Source organism: Pan troglodytes, chromosome 5 (genome assembly GCF_028858775.2).
Source record: "Pan troglodytes isolate AG18354 chromosome 5, NHGRI_mPanTro3-v2.0_pri, whole genome shotgun sequence".
NCBI classification, from domain to species: domain Eukaryota; kingdom Metazoa; phylum Chordata; class Mammalia; order Primates; family Hominidae; genus Pan; species Pan troglodytes.
Window position 1 is genome coordinate 18,163,505 of NC_072403.2, and position 18,823 is coordinate 18,182,327.

General features: G+C 42.4%; 1 protein-coding gene across 2 annotated transcripts in view; it reads left to right on the plus strand.

Annotated features, from left to right (window-relative positions):
- The window catches only part of EDN1 (endothelin 1), a 121,482-nt gene that overhangs the window by 34,139 nt on the left and 68,520 nt on the right, over positions 1-18,823 (plus strand). Inside the window, exon 3 of one of the 2 annotated variants that reach the window (XM_063812786.1) lies at positions 2,310-2,429. The gene's annotated coding sequence lies outside the window, so the exon portion shown is untranslated. Of the gene's footprint in view, positions 1-2,309; positions 2,430-18,823 lie in introns of those variants that run through there. The other variant, XM_063812783.1, reaches the window with a different exon arrangement.

The following is an 18,823-nucleotide window of genomic DNA, read 5'->3' on the forward strand; positions in this document are numbered from 1 at the left end:
AAATATTAATAATCATCATCATAATAATGTGAATTGAGCAATATGTGCCAGATACTAAGTGCTTTACGTGTATTGGTTCATTATACATGCATAGATACACTTAATGTAGTATAGCTTAATTAATTATGTTAATTAATATATGAATTACTTCATGGTTAAAATAAAAATATTCCTGTGTGGTTAAAAAATGTTTGATTTCTTTCCTCTTTGTTATATATTGTGGGAGTTAAGGAACTCCTGTAAAAGCAGAGTAGGCAGTGATAAAGCTTGTAGGGAAACTTTGATTCAGGACAAAGAAAGATTTGTCTTTTCAGAAAGGTGGTTATATAGCCGGGTGTAGTGGTGGGCGCTTGTAAGCCCAGCTACTCGGAGAATCGCTTGAACCTAGGAGATGGAGGTTGCAGTGAACCAGGATCGTGCCACTGCACTCCAGTCTGGGCAACAGAGCCAGACTCTGTCTTAAAACAAAAAAGAAAAAAGAAAAAGGAGTTTATGGTACATGTGAACTAGTATTTACTAGTTACCAGTGATTCAGTCCTTACCCTGTGGGAGGCACAGTCCCTCCCTCAGCCAACCAGGGAAGGAATGGATAAAACAATCTGCAAGGTAGAAAGTGCAGAAATGAAATGCAAAGACTGGATTACAAAGCACGTTATGCCTCCGTCCAAACACTCCCTACGTTTCTCACCATAGCCTTCAAGATAAGAAAGAGCTTTTGATTCGCTGGTATAATTTTGAAGCAGATAATTTCTTGAAAATATTCGATTTTAATCTTGGTTGCTTTTGTGTGTTGTGATCCTTATTGATTACCTATTTCAGTATAGTTAGAGTAGTTTAAAGTTGCTAGGGTCAATTATAATGTAAAAGACATCAATAATGCTGTTAGATGTTTTAAAAAAATAGAAAAAAATCTAGTGAAAAGCTACGATTTGAAAGTATAACAGCTGTGAAATTGCTACCTTTCCTCCTTCTGCTCATTCATCATCTCCTGGCTTGCAGTACGTTGGAGACAGTGTCTGGGGACTGAATTGAATAATTTGAAGGGGGGAAATGATACACCTTTGTAAATTAAACACAACTGCCAGGAAGATTGATTAAATACAACTTAACTGAAACCTCATTATAGATTCAGATGAAGTTCCTCATCAGTCTTTCTACAGAAAAAAAGAAGAAACAGCTCCCAAATCTGGATGTGGTTTCCCCTGGAATAGATCTCACTTTTTAAGAAGTTTTCCTTCTGTGGTGTTAAAAAAAATCATTTTTTTTTCTGCTGCTGTTTTAGAAATCCTGAAAAGTCATAATGCCCGATAAATGAATGCCCCATTTATGAGTCACATTTACTTTTACATATATATGTGGGAGACTCCCTAGAGGTGTATCTGAAGATTACTAATGGAAAATCTTGATTTATTAACTCAGGGGAAGGTACATAGACTGTCTCCAAGAGTTCTGTACTCCTCTCTAAGAGTACTTTGAGGCCGGGCGCGGTGGCTCACGCCTGTAATCCCAGCACTTTGGGAGGCCGAGGCGGGCGGATCACGAGGTCAGGAGATTGAGACCATCCTGGCTAACACGGTGAAACCCTGTGTCTACTAAAAATACAAAAAAATTAGCCGGGCGAGGTGGCGGGCACCTGTAGTCCCAGCTACTTGGGAGGCTGAGGCAGGAGAATGGCATGAACCCGGGAGGCGGAGGCAGGAGAATGGCATGAACCCGGGAGGCGGAGCTTGCAGTGAGCCGAGATCGCGCCACTGCACTCCAGCCTGGGTGACAGAGCAAGACTCCGTCTCAAAAAAAAAAAAAGAAAAAAGAGTACTTTGAATAATTTTCCCTCACCACTTTCCATCATATATATGTATATATATATATATACACACACACACACACACACATAGATATTTATGTATACACATACATATATTTACATAAACACATATGTATATTCATACATACATGCATGTGTGTGTCTATATATTTAGTATTGCCCGATTTTGAAAACTAAAAATGATGCATTTTCACCATAAAGGAAAATCATGTAATGCAGGAAAGAGCAAAGAAGAAACTAACAAATCCCACAAAATCACATCTCCCCAAGGAAAAAAAATTAGTTTGGTCCATGGTGAACATCATTCTAGATGTCACTTTAAGCCTGTATTGCAAACTAAAATGCTTTCGGGAGTCAAGAGGAACTTCCATGGTTGAGACTGATGTGAGGAGACTCATTCAATCCTCTCAGTCTACCTTGAGCGTTTGCACATGGTATGGAGAAATATTTCTGTACCCTAAAAAAAATTTTTTTTAAACTACAGGGCAAGCAAGATGATATATAGCAACCAATGCTTTCCTTGTTGGGAGAACAATAAGAGTGATGGCAACTGTGGCAAACTGAAGAAGACATGCCCCATCCGGAGGGCACAGGTATTTCTCAGGTAAAGCAGGTGATTGCCAAGTGGCAGTGTGGTCCCAGTGTTGTCAGAACTTCTGTTCTGCTAGAAGTGAGACATTTGCCTTCGTACTAGAAACTTTCTAATTTAAAAATATTTTCTCAAAATTGTTTAAAGACTCTATGTGGTGGCTCACTCTTTTAATCCCAGCACTTTGGGAGGCCAAGGCAAGAGGATTGCATGAGCTCAGGAGCTCAAGACCAGCCTGTGCAACATAGTGAGATTGCATCTCTACAAAAAATACAAAAATTATCCGGTGGTGGTGGTGCAGTAGCCTGTATCCAGCTACTCAGGAGGCTGAGGTGGGAGGACGGCTTGAGCCCAAGAGGTGGAGGTTGCAGTGAGCCAAGATTGTCCCACTGCACTCCAGCCTGGGTGACAGAGCCAGACTTTCTCTCTCTCTCAAAAAAAAAAAAATTGTTTAAAAGTGCTGCAATGTAGCCTACTCACTGCTATTTGTTAGGGACAGTTAGATAAATGGATGGATAGAAAGATCTATAGATAAATAACCAGCAAGTCAAATGATTGTTTAAAAATAAAATAATTCTATAGAAGCTACTTACTTTAAAAAAAAATCACAATTTTACTTAAACTTGATAGAAGAAAAACAGGCCAGGCGTGGTGGTTCACACCTGTAATCCCAGCACTTTGGGAGGCCAAGGCGGGCAGATCACGAGGTCAGGAGATCGAGAACATCCTGGCTAACATGGTGAAACCCCATCTCTACTAAAAATACAAAAAATTACCCAGTGTGGTGGCACATGCCTGTAGTCCCAGCTACTCAGGAGGCTGATGCAGGAGAGTCACTTGAACCTGGGAGGCAGAGGTTGCAGTGAGCTGAGATTGCACCACTGCACTCCTGCCTGGGTGACAAAGCAAGACTCTGTCTCCAAAAAAAAAAAAAAAAGAAAGAAAAAGAAAAAGAAACTGACATTAAACTGAAAGAGTTGCTAAACTTCATTAAGCATTTCTTCCCCATCAAAGAGTCTTCTAAACTTAAGAAAATTATTGTGGAAAACATTATGAGATTGGAGACTTAATTATTACAATAAATGATCACTGTATTTTTAACTACAGGTATATGCTTTAGTTTAAGACTACACGGATTGACTTCCTACTTTTAGAAGATTTCTACTCCTTAACTAATATTTCCTTGGTTTGTCCCAAGACTATCTTATCAGGCTTAGTCCACTTTTCTCAGAATGGTAGGGAATTACGAGAATCTCATAATGTGAAGTGGTCTTCCTTCCTTAGTACTTCTTCCGGAGGCGGAACCATAGCACTTCTGAATCTTCTGTTTCTTTTTATAGACTCTACTCTTTGATGTTTATGGAATAATGCTATGCCCTTTCCTTATTTGGTTGTTGCTAGAGAATTTTTTGCATTCTTAAAAACCACTTCTCGGCCAGGTGCAGTGGCTCATGCCTGTAATCCCAGCACTTTGGGAGGCTGAGGCGGGAGGACTGCTTGAGCTCAGGAGTTTGAGACCAGCCTAGGCCTCATAGCAGATCCCCGTCTCTACAAAAAATATAAAAATTACCCAGGTGTGGTGGTGTGTGCCTGTAATCCCAGCTACTTGGGAGGCTGAGGTGGGAGGATTACTTGGACCCAGGGTGTCAAGGCTGCAGTGAGCTGTGATTGTGCCACTGCCCTCCAGCCTGGGTGACAGAGTGAGAACCTGTCTCAAATAAATAAAGAAATTAAATAAAACAATTTTTCATATAGAGGTATCAGAGAAAGTGGTTTTTATAATCCCTACAAGATTTTGCTGTATTTATCTAGAAACTTTTCTCAACTATCTTTAAAGCTAGTATAATATTTACCAAGAAACTGTTATATGCAATCAATATTTATCATACCAGATAGTGTGACTCATAAAGTTTATTTTCAAGCACTTGTGGGTGTATCATTAATTTAGCAATCATATACTATCCTATATCATGCGGCTGTAATTACATGTCTGCATAGCCATATATACTATATATCAATTTCCTGGGTTATTTGACAGTGGTGCTCCCAGTTACGTTTTTAAAATTTAATGTATTTTATGACTAAAATATATCTTATAGATCAGTCAACTCTCATCTTACAGATGATGCAATTGAAGCTCAGAGATCAATTTGAAAAGCTTTTAAGTCCTTCAAGGGACTGGAAATCACTCAAGCTTTTTGTACCCTCACTCCTTTTTTCATCTCTGGTGTGTAGAACCACACCTTGTGTGATTACAGATAGATCAAGCCCAATAAGAAATCTGCTGCCCTAAACTCCAGTATTGAGAGGCTGCTGGCGGTAAGTGAAGATGTGAAGGCTTTCCACATTTTCAAACCAACCTTCCTGCCCATGACTTCATAAGCCTATGGATGCTGCTTACCTGTGTGTTAAGGTGTGGTAGGTGCCGGCCTTCATGGTCGGTGAAAATGTATCTGTATTAGTCCGTTTTCATGCTGCTGATAAAGACAAATCTGAGACTGCACAATTTACAAAAGAAAGAAGTTTAATTGGAAAATTAAACTTTTCCAATTGTGGCGGGGAAACCTCACAATCATGGCAGAAGGCAAGCAGGAGCAAGTCAAGTCTTACATGAATGGCATCAGGCAAAGAAAGTGAGCTTGTGCAGGGGAACTCCTCTTTTTAAAACCATCGGATCTCATGAGACTATCATGAGAAAAGCATGGGAAAGACTTGCCCCATGATTCAATTACCTCCCACTGGGTCCCTCCCACAACACATGGGAATTCAAGATGAGATTTGGGTGGGGACACAGCCAAACCATATCAGTATCTATCTCCAGATTTTGTAGTAAAATATAGATTCAGGGAATAGAGCTTCAGAAACAAAGTACCCCTTGATTTACAACTACCTATTTTTTTTTTTTTTTTTTTTGAGACAGGGTCTCACTCTCTCATCCAGGCTAGAGTGCAGTGGCATGATCATAGCTCACTGCAGCCTCAACCTCCTAGGCTCAAACAATCCTCCCACCTCAGCCTCTCAAGTAGCTTGGACTACAGGCACATGCCACCATGTCCGGCTAATTTTTGTGTTTTTTGTAGAGAAGGGGTTTCACCATGTTGCCCAGGCATCTTAAACTCTTGGACTCTAGTGATCCACCCAACTCAGCCTCCCAAATTGCAGGTATTACGAGTATAAGCCACCGTACCCAGCCGTGACTACCTGATTAAGAGAATTTCCCAATCTAGAAAGCTTAATCACCATTTGGAGATCAGAAGTCTGGATGAAAGAAAAGAACTACCTTATTTATCCCTCTGAGCATTTTATTTTATATAATATGCTTTTTAAAATATATTTTGACCAGATGCTCCCTCCTGCACCAACCCCTCCTCGCCACCAACACACATACATGCTCTTGTGTGTGGGATTTGTTGTTGTCGTTGTTGTTTGGCTTTTGGCTTTTGTAAAAATAGGTGCTGTGGTCAGTACAAATAATCCAGTGGTCTTTCACTCATCACATTGACTCCTCACTCTCCATTCAAGATGCTTTCATCTGACATTTAAAATTGTAGGCATAAGCATCCCAGCACTTTGGGAGGCTGAGGCGAGCAGATCACGAGGTCAGGAGATCGAGACCATCCTGGCTAACATGGTGAAACCCTGTCTGTACTAAAAATAATACAAAAAATTAGCCTGGCCTGGTGGTGGGCGCCTGTAGTCCCAGCTACTCAGGAGGCTGAGGCAGGAGAATGGTGTGAACCCAGGAGGTGGAGCTTGCAGTGAGCCAAGATCGCGCCACTGCACACTCCAGCCTGGGTGACAGAGCGAGACTCTGTCTCAAAAAAAAAAAAAAAAAAAAAATCATAGGCATAAGCATGCAGGTGACAGTCAGCCATACCATCACATCCACATGTAACTATTTCCCTCATGGGAAGTAAATAACTTAGGAGTTTTTACTGAAGGACACAATGGTCCAATAGATGTGTGTGTATGTGTGTGTCTGCGTGTGTGTGGAAAAATGTTCAACCAACCCTTGATCTTTACACTGAAGAAAAATTAAAAAGAGACCTAGAATGAAGAGGATTATCAATAATTTATTGAAGAAATTCAGTTCATTTTGATAAACATTCATTGTCAATTTATTTTACATTAGGAATAGTGCTATACTTCCAGCCCTGTTACTCACATCCTTCAGCATCTACATAAATTATCCATCCAAAACCCTGGCTTTCCGAGTTCCCAGACCCCTTTATGCCCACTCATTTGTTTCTCCACCACACCTTTGCTATATATTCTCAAGGCTTTTCAATATCTGTAACTACACCACCTCAGCAATCCCCATTTTAAGTGCCCTGTCTCTGATTACAGCCTCCAGGCTTTCCCTAATGTGCCCACTCCACTATCTTGACTTCCCAGATACTGCCAATCCATTGGCATTATTTTAAAACATCATTATTATTTTGAAATATGTCAAGAATCATTTCACACATACAAACAATATAAAGAATAACACAGCAGTCATATATCTACTATCTAACTATAGATATAAAATATTACCAAGAGCATTAAACCCCATTACATAGCCTTCCCAACTATATCCCCTAGATAACTACTATCTAAACTTTGTATTAATAACTACCATTCTCACTCATTAATTTTTTTCTTTTATCTCTCTACACAATACTGTTTAGTTTTGCATGCTTTTAAACTTATAATTACTGGGATCATACAGACTGTATTCCTTTATGACTTCCTTTTATTTTCTCTTGATGGAATGCGAGAGTCGTCCCTGCTGGCCTGCAGCACTAGTTCATCATTTTCACTTCCACGTGTTATTATACGGTGTGAATATACCATCATTATTTAAAACACATGTTTCTGTTGATGGGCATTTGGTTCTCCCATTTGTTTGTTTTCAATTTCAAATGATGCTACAGTGAACATTTTTGAACACCTCCCTGTGCACAGATAAGTGTGTTTTTTTTTCTGGAAGATATGGCCATGCCACGGGCATCCTTATTTTCAACTTAACTGGTGCTGTCAAATTATTTCCTGTGAATTCCCACCTTTTCCCCTTCAAGCAGCTCAGGTCCTTGCTTCTTTTCTTGCCCAGGTTAGATTCCCTGAAGCATCACTAAGTGATTCCTTTCCATATATTGTGGCCACCTGACCTTCCCTCTTTCACTGAGCCTTCCTAGCAAAGCCCCATCTTTGGCTTAATCCAATTCTTATTATTCTGAACTGAATGTAGAGAATAACACAGCTCTGCTGACTGATCCGCTGCACCCATGCGACCTCATGGGTGCCCTTACTTCTACCAGGCAGTCCCAGCTCATTCCCTAAAAAATTCTCTTTCCCAGACAACTGTTGACACCTTTCTCCTCCAACTTCTGTCTTCACTCTCAAATGATGACCGTTTCCCCTTCTTTTACAATACTATAAAAAGCAACCCGAGGAGAACTTTCATGTCTTCCCACCTCCTGATCAGTCAGCCTACTGCCCGTGACCCTCTGCCGTCCCACCTGCCACAAAAGGGGAACTGTCTCTGATCCTGTCTAAAGCCAACCCCTCTTCTGAACACTGGGTTCCTGTCTGACACCGCTAAAGGCTTTCCTACTCTAATTTTCTCCACTGCTGCCACATCACTGTTTCCTCCCTTTCTGCAGGATCCGTCATTAGCATACAGACATGCTCGAATATTTCCCGTCTTAAAATAAAAATGTCCTATCCTCCTGTCTTCCACTTCCTCATGTATCTGCTTTGTTGTATGGTGAGCTCATCAAGAGTTATCTATACGGATTGTCTCTATTTCCTCATTCCTATCTGAGTTTTGACACACTCAGTGAAACTGCCATTGCCAAGCCATTGATAACCTCCATGTTACCAAATCCAATGATCAGCTCTCAGTTCTTATCAACTTTACAGCAACAGTTGAGCCAGCAACCTCTGAATGTTCAGAGAGGCTGTAGCTCTGTTGCTGACCAATTCAAACTGGTCTGCAATTTGAGTTGAATCCTGGGAGTTGAGCCTTGAATCTGCAGCTCCACCTGATTTTCTTCACTAGGCTTCCAAGGCACTTTTCCTGTTATCCTCTCCCTGCCTTTCCCTCCCCACTGCGGCTTCTTCTCTGTTTCCTTTTCTGGATCTTCTTTTCCTTCCTGGCCTCTAAATGTTTGAGTACCCCTAGGTACAGACCTCGCTTCTCAATCTACAATCCACCCCCTGAAGCTCTCATCTGCCCCATAGCTTTGAATACCATGAATATGCTGGTAACTCCCAAAAGCATATCAACAATCCCCTTTAAGGGACACTGATATGCACCCCTGTTTATACTCCACATCTTTACTTGGATATCAATGGGCATGCGTACCAAACAGGATTCTGGGTTCTTCCCTCCTGTTTGTCCACAAATAGCTCTACCCTCCACCTAGTTTCCCAGACCACAAACCTGGGAGTCATCCTTGATTCCTCTTTTTATCTCACATCCCACAACCAATCTGTTAGCATGTCTTGTCATCCCAAATTAGCATATGTCCCCTGACTCTGACCCATTTTCAGAACCTTCCCTACCAGCATCCTAGTCCAAGCCACTTTCCCTCTCCCAAGCTACTGCAGCAGCCTCCTAAAGATCTCCCTGCCTCCATTCTTGACCCTACACAGCATGCTTACAGAAAATCAGGCTAGTCTTTTCTTGTTTCCTTTCATCTTCCGAAATATTTATTGAGGTATAACATACGTTCCGTAAGGGGTTCAAATCTTAATGTTCAACTCAGTTTTTACAGATGCATTTGCTTTGGTCTGATGTTGGTGTCCCCTCCTCAAAATACATATGTTGAAACCTAAACCCAACGCAATAGTATTTTTTAATTTTTTGAGACAGAGTGTCACTCTGTTGCCCACACTGGAGTGCAGTGGCACAATCTTGGCTCACTGCAGCCTCCACCTCCCAGGTTCAAGCAATTCTCCTGCTTCAGCCTCTGGAGTATCTGGGATTACAGGCATGCACCACTGTGCCCAGGTAATTTTTGTATTTTTAGTAGAGACGGGGTTTCACCATGTTGGCCAGGCTGGTTTTTAAGTCCTGACCTCAGGTGATCTGCCTGCCTTAGGCTCCCAAAGTGCTGAGATTACAGGCGTGAGCCACCAAGCCCGGCCCCCAGTGCAATAGTATTAAGAGGTGAGTTCTTAGGGGATGATTAGATCATGAGAGCAGAGCCCTCTCGAATGAGATTAATGCCCTTATAAAAGAGGTTAGACGAAGCTTACCTCCCCTTTCCCTCTTCCACCATGCTAGGATACAGCTAGAAGGCTCTGTCTATGAAGGCAACATCTATGTCTGCCCTTACCGGACACCTAATCTGCTGGCACCTTGATCTCGAACTTCCAAGACTTCAGAACTATAAGCATTACATTTCTGTTGTTTATAAATTACGCAGTCCAAGGTATTTTGTTATAGTGCCCAAACGAATGAAGACATTGTATGTGGAACATCTGTGAGGATATAGACCACTTCTAGCACCCCAGAAACCTCAACCATCACCTCTCCCAGTCTGTAACTCCCAAATGTAACAAATGTGACTTCTATCGTGATAGGTGACCTCCACTTTTTTGAACTTCGTACGAATGGAGAAATACTGAATGTATTCTTTCATATTTGGTTTCTTTCATCTCTTCATTAGGTTTGAAAAAAATTTCTTCTCTTGTATTTAGCTGTACCTTGTGATTTTTCTTTGCTGTTATCTTCCATTGTATGAATATACCACAATTTATTTATCCTTTGTAAAGTTAAAGAACATTTGGGCTATTTTTTAGCTTGGGGCTATTATGAGTAAATATGCTATGAATTCTCTTGTACACGATTTTTAGTGAACAGAAGCTGTTATTTCTTTGGGGTATATTTTTCAAATTTTTCTATTTATTTTTAGCTTTATTTATTTAGAGATGGGGGTCTCATTATATTGCCCACACTGGTCTCAAACTCCTGGCCTCAAGTGATCCTTCCATCTTGGCCTCCCCAAGTGCTGGGATTACAGGTGTGAGCCACTGAACCTGGCCTCTTTGGGGGTATATTTATTTGCAGGAGTGGAACTGCTTGGTCAAAAGAATATGTGTGGGCCAGGCGTGGTGGCTCACGCCTGTAATCCCAGCACTTTGGGAGGTTGAGACAGGCGGATCACTTGAGGTCAGGAGTTTGAGATCAGCACGGCCAACATGGTGAAACCCCAACTCCACTAAAAATAAATAAATAAATAAAAATAAAACAAAACGAAAAACAAAAATTAGCCAGGTGTGGTGGCAGGTGCCTGTAATCCCAGCTACTTGGTACGCTGAGAGGCAGGAGAATCACTTGAACCCGGGGAGTGGAGGTTTCAGTGAGCCGAGATCACGCCACTGCACTCCAGCCTGGATGATAGAGTGAAACTCCATCTCAAAAAATAAAAATAAAAATAAAAATAATTAAAAAAATTTTAAAGTATATGTGCATTCAGCTTTAGTAGATACTGTCAATCCATTTTCCCAAGTGGCTTTATTGACTCATATTCCCACATAAGATATGAAGATTCTGGTTCCTTTACATCTTCACCAACAGTTTTATTTTAGCCATTCTTCAGTGTCGTAGTCATTTTTTAACATAAAAATCAAAGCACAAACTGTCTCCTGACTGCAATTTCCCAGGGCTCCTCCTGGCACTTCTCTGGGCCATCCTTCCCTTTTCATCCCTCTCCCTCACTGTCCTGCTCCCTCACTCCATTCACCAGGACTGTTTCCACCTCTGGATATTTTCTCTCCGTTTTCCTAAGCCAGGTGTGCCCTTTTCCCAGACATCGAAGTCCTTTGCTCCCTCGTTTTCTTGAATTCCCTTCTCAAATGATACCTCCTTAGAGAGATCTTTGCCTCCTGCCATGCTCCTATTGCACCCTATCTTTTTACTCTGATTGATTTCCCTTCACAGTACTTATCGGTTGTTGACCTTACATCATACACTTGTTTATTTGTTTATTCTTGGTTTCCCTTGGTAGAATGCACACTCTATGAAAGCAGGAAAGTTGTCTTTCTTGATCATCTCTGCATATTCAGCGTTCAGTGCCCGGCAGAGGGCCTGGCACTTAGCAGGCTCTCAGATGTTTGATACAAGAGTTCTCTGTCTGAGCGAATTCTTTCTCCCCAGCAATTTTATCCCATCACTTACACTTATAATCATGCTCTCCTCTTTTCTTTCATCCAATCTTCATTTTTTTTCTATTCACTTCTCTTCTACCTTCTCTTTCCTTTCTCCTACTCTATTTCATTATTCATAGGAGGCTTTGGAATTACAGAGACGGCGGGGCCTCAGGTTGGATGCTGAACATTAAAGCTCTAAATTGCAGGGCAGCAGGCAAGGGAAAAAGCAGAGCTAACACTGCTTTTGCAACGTTAAAAATGCATTATGGCAGGCCTGGTGGCTCATGCCTGTAATCCCAGTGCTTTGAGAGGCCAAGGCAGGAAGATTGCTTGAGCGCAGAAGTTCAAGACCAGCCTGGGCAACATGGCAAAACCCCACCTCTACTAAAATTACAAAAATTAGCCGGGTGTGGTGGTGCATACCTGTAGTTTCAGCTACTTGGAAGCTGAGGTGGGAGGACTACCCGAGCCAGAGAGACTGCAGTGAGCAGAGATAGCGCCACTGCCCTCCAGCCTGGGAGACAGAGCGAGACTCCACACCCCTCCCTGCAAAAATGCATTATCATACTCTACACTTTACCTTGAATTTAGCTGAAGGCTTTCATAGAAATTCTCCTCTCTGTTTCTCTATCCCTCTGCCTCTTTCCTTTTCTCTACACCTCCAACTAGACATTTCACAGACAAATCTCTGGAGTAGAGTCCATTCTATGTAACAGCAAGCCCCTCATGCTGTTGGTCACAGAACCACACTGTCAGAGCCAGAGACAGCTGTAAACCCTGCTCTCCCAGATGGAGAGCAGCCGGAGCCGGGATTTTGGTAGAGGGAGTTGGGAATACATTAGGGAAAGTCTAATGAGAACAAAAGAGGCAGCTGAATATTCCCCACTCCACCTTAGCGTGCAAGAGGGCAGCAGTCCAGATTTTTCATGACGTTGGGGTCTGGCAGGGTCGTTAGTCTCTATTCAACAAGCATTAGAAAGAAACAGAAAATAACATATATCTGGGGGTGTGCCTGCCTGCCTCTGTCTTGTGCAAACAACAATAACTGGAAAACACCACTTAGCCCCTTACTTGATGGAGGGAGAAATTTGGAACTCTTCTGAGATGATGAAAGAATAGAACTAGATAAGGAAAGTAAAATGCTGTTCCTGGTCTGAAAAAGAGAAATGATTTATCTGTAGTAACACCAACTACAAAGAGTACAATCCAGGTAGACTCCTCTGACGCTGGCACCTGTCACAGAGAGGGGGAAGAACATCAGGCTTATTCGCATGTGTGCAAATGGCCAAGCACTAATGTAGGAGGACTGACGGGAGTCTATCTATCTGTGGCTTCTGGGTAGACACAGGCAAGCCTAACCCTGCCCGGGCCTGTGTCTGATGGCGAGGCTTGGCATCTACTACAAGCACCTTGTCATTAGGGTTTTATCGTGCTATGAATATGCTAACGATACATTTATAAACAAAGTTTCTAAGTAGTGCAATTGCCCAGGAAAAACTGATTGATTTATACACGTGTGGGTTTTTTTTAGACATCCCGTTCCATGCCTTAGGGTTTCTAGTGTTCTGTAGCTGGGCAAGTCCAGACTCACTTTGGTCTTGTTCTGGGTGTTTTCCGAGGCTGTGCTCGCTCTGTGTGGATGACATGAGTGTGTGTGGAGTTTATGGCTGTGATAAAATACAGCTCTGGCATTTGCTGTGGTTCCCTATCGAAAGCCACGCTTTCTCGGCACTGGTTGCCTCCCACTGTAGAATCTGAAAATCTCAGACAATCACATTCCTGGTGTGTTTGTAGCTCAGCAGAGGAATGGCACCCAATCCTGGGCAAAGGAATGTGAAGGTTTCTGGAAAACAGGTTTTCTTCCCCAATTTTCAAAGAGAGGTTTCTTCCGGTCCCTGCCTTCGTTCGAGGGAGCACGTGATACTTGGCACCGCAACCACAGTCTTGTGAACCTGTGGGAGCAGCACCAAGGACCACGAAGAGGCTGCCCCAGGGCCCAGGCGTCACTGAATGACTGAGCCAACCTGGAATTGCTTCTCTCTAGGGCCCTTTTAGTCACATATCTTGCTTCTTGCAGAAGAAAGCATTAACAATGAATTACAGCATATTTAGTCGGCTGTGCATTAATGACAACGTAGACCCAAATCTCCCTTTCAAGGCCCCTCAGGGCTTCTCACTGCAGGTAGAATAAAGCATGAGGTCCTGAACAATCAGCCCCTCCACCTCTCCAAGCTTCTCAGGCCTTGCTCTATGTTCCCCACGTAGTCTCCTCCTTCACTTTCCTGTGTGTTCTCACTGTCAAATTCTACCTCAGGGCCTTTGCACACACTGATGAACTGAATCCTATTCCTTCCTCTGCACTGACTTTAAAAGCTGCTTCCTAGGAATGGCCTTGTTCTCTTACTCAACCTAAAGCAGATGCCTGGTGTTATTTTTCTCTGTCAGTTCCCTGCTCTTTCCCTCAGAGGCCGTAGCCAACTGTGTGGGGCTCCCTTAACATGCATTCCAGTCTCCTTCTCGAAGGCAGGGCCTAAGACTCAAACTGCCTTTCCCAGGCTCCATTGCAGCTGGGTTCTAGAAATGGTTGAGATTCTGCCCATCAGACATACCTGTGGGAGGTGGTTTAGACATGCTGCTACATGGTGAGAGAGAGCTGGATAGAGGGGTTCATCTGACTGGCTGGGGTCCTGGCAGAGGATGTGAGATTCTCTCCTTAACAAGGGTAGGAGCTCCCTCGGTGGCCTAGTTCTGCAATAGTTGGGAGCGATGATCTTGGAATTTTGGCCTAGAGTTGTTTCTTTAGGCCTCTTTAGAATATGGAGCTAGCTGTACTCTTAATGCACGCCTTTCTGCTTAATTTGTCTATAGTGTATCCTGTTGTCCATAATTACAAACTTTGACCCATAAAGTAATAGTCATTGCAATTTGTAATTATATATTCATTTCATACATTTCCTAACACCCTGGTATCTCCAACTAGCCTCTGTGCTCTGAACACTTAACATAGGGTACAGTGTCTGTAGCTCAATATTTATTGATGGGTAAATAAGTAGACAATTGAGCAAAACCAGACATTGCATGTAAAGTTAGAAGAAAAGAGAAAGTCCTGAAGTTGCATCTTTGATATTTAAATCTTGAGTGATTTGAAAGAAGCCAGAAGCTGACATTTACAATAAGTTCCCAACTTGCTCAATTCACCTGGCAGGCTCATCGCTGTGATAGCCAAACTAGAACAGAGGTCCAGGGAATATGAATTCCAACTGTTATTAAATGCAATAGCAATCTTAACCGTAGGATTTTTGTTTCTCAAGAAACGTAATTTGTCAGGAGAGATTTCTCAGAGCCTTTCCTGTTCCTCCTAAGAGAGTATATCCCACTCTGAGATGCTCTCTGGTACCATGGAACTCTCCATCAAAGGTGCAGCCTCACATTCTCTCCTGGGCAGTTCCCTGATTCGACTGTCATGCCCACTTGACTGTCAGATCCATGAGGGCAAGAACGCACATTGCACAATGCCTAGCACACAATTAGCACTCGGTATATGTTGGCTGAAGAACAAATGGGTTGTACTGCGTGTTATTTAATCACAAATTTTGAGGAATTTCACACAGGACTAAAATTAGTGTTATATTTACACTAATTAATGAGTCAGATGGCTCTTTTTCTGCCTTATTTGTGTGTGCACATTTTAACTGCATGTCTTACACATGTAAAAATATTTTTTTTTATACAGGCTGCAGCCTTCTTCCATTGTTGCAGGCTCTCTCTTCTACTGTGGGGCTTTCCCCTCTCAAATGCTGAAAATAGCAAAAAAAGTGTGTCTCTCATTCTCTTTCCCCTCACTCTTTGCAGCTAGGCTTATTCCCTGAGCCCTCTCTCTACCTGATGTTCTCGCTAAATGCTTATACTCTCTGAGGTCATCCATTGTTTGAGTTATTCCTGACAGACTCTCACCATTATAAGTATTAAAGGGGAGGAAGAAGGGGCTGAGGAGACTGAAGGGAAAAGGGGAGAAACCCCTCAGCTCAGAAAACCCCTCCGGAAAGATCGTCTCTTAAACAAGGCAAAACTGCGGTTGGTATTTCTCCACTGTGGCCACATATTTTGACTCAAAGTCTGATGTAGCCCATGTTTAATTCTGCTCTGTTTATTGATGTATGTTTCATGAATGGGAATAGAGTTTGCTGTTTTACTCCAATATAATTTATAGTACATTTCTTCTGATACATTATAGGCATATATGACTGGCATATTATTTGTGCATATAAATAATGTATTTCCTCTTCTTTTTTTCTTTTCTTTTTTTTTTTTTCCAGAGACAGGGTCTCACTTTGTCGCCCAGGCTGGAGTGCAGTGGTGTGATCATAGCTCACTGCAGCCTTGACCTCCTGGGCTCAAGCAATCCTCCAGCCTCAGTCTCCTGACAGCTGGGAATGTAGACGTGCATGACCATGCCTGGCTACTTTTTAAATTTTTTCTACAGAAGGGGTCTCACTATGTTGCCCAGGCTTGTCTGGAACTCCTGACTGCAAGCAATACTCCTGCCTTGAACTCCCCAAGTGTGTTGGCTCACGCCTGGAATTACAGGTGCAAGCTACCACACCTGGCCCTCTTCTCTTTCAATTACTCCTTCGATGCTTATAACTGGCACCAATGTCCAAAATCTTTACTGACTCCAGGAGCCCCTATGAGCACACAGATCATTAGACTCTCAGTTTTACTCCCCACGTAGTTGGGATGCCCTAGTTCTGAAATGCTCTTCCTTGCAACCGGAGTTGAGGACCCTGGTATCTGCTCATGTCCTTCCTTCTCACCCATCTTCTTGAATATGACTCCCCAACACATGGACACACAAGCATGTGCATACACACACACACACACACACACAGACACACACAGACACTCTTCACCCACCCATAAGGCTCCATGCTCCCCAGGGATTCGGGAATCTAGAGGGTGCTGTCAGCAGCCTGTCTGGGGCCATAAAGCATAACTCCCAAGCTGCAGGATTGAAGACAAAATTCTGATGCAAAGATAGAAGCACAGATAGGGACATACAAAGGCAGATGGCACCATAGCCTAGGAGCCCTAGATCCCTGGATCCCTGGGTATGTGTGAGCAAAGGGGAAGGGAAAGGAGGGAGTGGTAAGGGAGAGGGTGAGGAACTCATGCAGCTATTTTGTAGTACCTTCATCTCAGGACTCCTCAACCTCTTAAAAATCAGTTTCATCTTAAAATGGTTAAACCAAGTTTGCCTTCAGTAACAGTATTTTTTATTTAAAAGTTTTATTATGTGGTGAGAATGTTTAAAAACCTACTCTTAGAAATTTTGCAATATACAATACATCATTATTAATTATGGTCACCATGCTATGCAATAGATCGCTAACACTTATTTCTCCTGTTTACCTGAAAGAGTAAATTTTGAATATTCTCACCATAAAAAATTTGTAAGTAGGTGAGGTTAATTAGCATGTTAGCTTTAATTTTTCTACAATGTATACTTATATCAAAACATCTTATTGTACCTTGTAATATATACAATTCTTTTTTTTTTTTTTTTTTTTTTTGAGATGGAGTCTCACCCTGTTGCAGAGGCTGGAATGCAGTGGCACGATCTTGGATCACTGCAACCTCTGCCTCCTGGGTTCAAGCGATTCTCCTGCCTCAGCCTCTCGAGTAGCTAGGATTACAGGTGCCTACCACCATGCCCAGCTATTTTTTGTGTATTTTAGTAGAGACAGGGTTTCACCATGTTGGCCAGGCTTGGTCTCTAACTCCTGACCCCATGATCCTCCTGCCTCAGCCTCTCAGAGTGCTGGGATTACAGGCGTGAGCCACCACGCCTGGCCTATAATATATACAATTCTTATTTGTCAATTAAAAATAAGAGAATATTAAATAAGAATTTAAACTAGAAAAACATTTTATTATTGGCAGTATTTGGGTCATGCAAAAGAATATATGTAACATATCTCAGTATTGTCACACATTGACAACACAAATACTTGTGAGGCAATGAAGTTCACATGTCAATGCTGAGCCCCGTATCTCAAGTGCCCCTAAATTTTCATAGTCACATGACATTCCTTTTACAGAACATACAAACTTTCATGCTAGATATTGAAAAGAAGTCTAAAAATGCAGCTACCAGGGGGAATCAACAAGTTGGTATGAATGAGCTTCAGGCAAGGCATAAATGGTGGCAGCCAGTTATGAGAGGGTTGGAAGGGGAAAGGTTCTTGAGGCCTGGGGGATGAGGGGCAGGGAAGGATTCATACCTCCTAAGGAGGAGGAAGAAAGGGGGGCTAGATATGAAAAAAGAAAATGCCCCAAGTTTTATAAGACTTCTCCCACACGTGCACCCCACTAACTGTCTCTATTCAGAGACATATAAAAATTGTGGACAGAAGTACTTCAAAATCTGTTTTGTCACAGGTGAGAAAGTACACAGCTTTGTAGAGACTATTTCCAAGATGGTAATATTTATATCGGCAATATTTATAATTTATGGAGTGCATATTGAGTGTCTTATGCTAAACTCTGGGGCTATAACTCAGAAAAATGAGATTTAGAGCTCAAGCATGCTACAGCCCAGAAGGCAGACAGACAAGAACTTAGAAAATTCCAAAACAGTCTCAAAGGGTGATACTCTTACTCCAGTTTGATACACACTTCCACTGCATCCTAGAACCTCTTCAAAATTAAGATAAAACATTTCTTGGTGCAGTAATTTTTTTTTTGAGATGGAGTCTTGCTCTGTCGCCCAAGCTGGAGTGCAGTGGTGTGATCTCGGTTCACTGTGACCTCCGCCTCCCAGGTTCAAGTGTTCTCCTGCCTCAGCCTACTGAGTAGCTGGGATAACAGGCATGCACCACCATGTCAGGCTAATATTTTTGTATTTTTAGTCGAGACAGGGTTTCACCATGTTGGCCAGGCTGGTCTCAAACTCCTGACCTCAAGTGATCTGCCCACCTCAGCCTCCCAAAGTGCTGGAATTACAGGCGTGAGCCACCACACCTGGCCAAGTGTAGTGATTTATTTAATGCCTGTCTTCGCTGATGTTTTGTTAGCTCCAAGAGACAGGACTTGTGTCCATCTTGTGGACTGCCATACACTGGCACCTTACTCTGGCTGGCACTTAATAAATAATCATTATATAATTGATTGGGTAAATGAACGAATGCTAGAAAAGAGGCAAGCATGGCGTGCTGAGTGGCCAGTAACCATCCTGGGGGTCAGAGAGGCTTTGGGGAAGAAGTGATCTT